This window comes from Macrobrachium rosenbergii, chromosome 11 (assembly GCF_040412425.1).
Source record: "Macrobrachium rosenbergii isolate ZJJX-2024 chromosome 11, ASM4041242v1, whole genome shotgun sequence".
NCBI lineage: Eukaryota > Metazoa > Arthropoda > Malacostraca > Decapoda > Palaemonidae > Macrobrachium > Macrobrachium rosenbergii.
In genome coordinates, this window is record NC_089751.1 from 14,429,635 (window position 1) to 14,432,134 (window position 2,500).

Here is a 2,500-nt window from a genome sequence, read left to right on the forward strand (position 1 = left end):
AAGTGGTCAGGACCTACTAAGGCAGGTCGGCTAGACAGGGGATTTATGATGAATCACCCGGACCGCCTAAAATGAGCCATGGCCATGATTTACAGGTTGTAAACCAAGGACAGTTAAATCTTTAGTACTATAGTAGATATATATATATATATATATATATATATATATATATATATATATATATATATATATATATATAGGCTAACTGAGGACAATTTTCTTTTCATTCATTAAATGTCTGAAGTATTCTGAGTAATCTCCATTACAGTTTACGTCAAGATATTGTTTAAAATAATAGAAATATAGAGATCTTACCCTCGCTACTGTAAGAAAAATTAACTTCCAGTTGTGACATATTAGGCTGTATTTTTTAATAAAATAACAGACACTGATAAATAATTAGGTTACTGGTAGACTGCTATTGAAAGGAAGTTAATACAAAACTGAAACTATTGATGCAAAGACGAAAGATGGTCATGTGTTCTGTTGTATCGACGAGCCAGTAGTGAGCCTGAGTTGAGCCCGTGTGACGTCATTGTCTGGTCGACCTGTCTTAGTGGGTCCTGCAAGAATCTAACATGAATGATTACAGGAACAATATTTTCAAATAATAATGGTCATGTAATACCTCCTGTCACGTCTTGTTACAGTACAGGCTGCCCAAAAGCAATATGTGAATTCAGGACGAACCGCTTATTACTAATTCTCATTATACCTTTTAAAAGCGACATTACTTACACAAAATTAAAGATAGTACTCCTTCAATATATTGGTGACTGATTTTTAAATGAAAATTTAATGTAAAAAGACAGAGGGCTGAATAATGTGAATAGTTCCGCCCCTGTCAAGATGACATCAGAGTGACACTGGGAATTACTCGAAAGAATATATTTGATATGAAAAAAATTTTTATTATCAATCATTAACTGTGTAATAATTGCAGACTTGTTGAAATTTTTAGAAATATTACATAGAATAATACAAAATTCCAAATTACAAAATAAATTTCTTAGTTTGGCAGACGATTTGGCTCGCTTTAATCCTTGGGTTGAGCAAAGTAAAGAGAATTGGAACTGCTATTTGTTAAGGAGCTATTTTCAGACGCTGTAACACTTGATGTCTCGAGAGTCCTATTCGGTTCAGAGGGCCTAACTTGCCAAAAGAGAGTACCCTGTGTTGGATGGAGAAAAAATAAATAAATAAGACTGTGTTGAATGGGTCTAAGAAAAAGGCCCCGTGTTGGACGGGTCTAAAAAACCGACCGCGTGTTGGATGGGTCTAAGAAAAAGACCGCATGTTGGATAGGTCTAAGAAAAAGACATAAGTCATTGTTATCACTTTAAATCTTAAGCAACAAAAACCCATTGATATTGTATACACTGAGATTAATTTACACCTACACACTGAAAGGAAATCATGCAAGTGCATTAACCATTGGTAGGATTTTTAGTTGATACAGGGATGGCTGACCGAACTCATACAAGCAAACACACACACACACACCCATGAAGCTATTTGAAGATGAATTATCCCACACTCTTTCTGAGTGCGTTTCCATACTAAACCATTTTCTTTTGGCTTATTTGTTTAGATGTGCCTATGCATTCATATATAAACTTACAAACACACATACACACAAACACACACATATGTGTATATATATAAATATATATATATATATATATATATATATATATATATATATATATATATATATATATATATATATATATATATATATATATATATCTGCGTGTGTAGGTGTGCTTGTAGGTTTGTAAGTTTATATATATATATATGAATGTATAGGCATGTCTAAACAAATAGACGATAGAAAGTGGTTTAGTATGAAAACACACCCAGAAAGAGAGAGTGTGAGATAATTCATCTTCAGACAGCGTCTTGGGCTCAGTGTGCACAGTCCAAAGTGTAACGTCTGTCAGAAGATGCAAGCCAAGAGGTGCTGAGAGAATCCCCGCCTGACATCTGCCAGTTGGCGAAGGGCGGCGGTTCCCGAAGGATTCCTCAGTCTCTCGGAAGGCGGTTGAGGGTGGCGCCCGCATCGGAGTCATCTCCACTTGCAGCAGAAGTTTCGCTGTACGGTATTCGAGTCGCTGAGATTCCTACAAGGTACCTTTTAAACTGGCTTTCGGCTGTCATAAGGATTGTAATATTAACGTTTAGTGCTACTGATGTTTTAGTGAGAGGATAACATGATCTAAGAAGCAGAATGAAATAGTGTTCAGTTAGCGTGTTTATGTTTACTTCGTTCATTTGGTGTGCCATATTTTGTGGTTTCATGAGCGGCACAGTCCAGTGATATTGCTATCCCAGGTTTATATTGTTCTGAAAGTTTCTCTCAAAATGTCACTGAAAAATATTTCCATTTAGATTTTTGTGCATTTTTATTTTCAGTTCTTTATTTGTCGGCAACGTTATTTAAATGAACGAAGTGTGATATATATGTATAAACACATACATACTACATAAACAGACACAC

General features: G+C 35.2%; 1 protein-coding gene across 2 annotated transcripts in view; it reads left to right on the forward strand.

Annotated features, from left to right (window-relative positions):
- Positions 1-2,500, forward strand: part of LOC136843175 (uncharacterized) — a 141,753-nt gene that overhangs the window by 127,013 nt on the left and 12,240 nt on the right. The window lies entirely within an intron of this gene.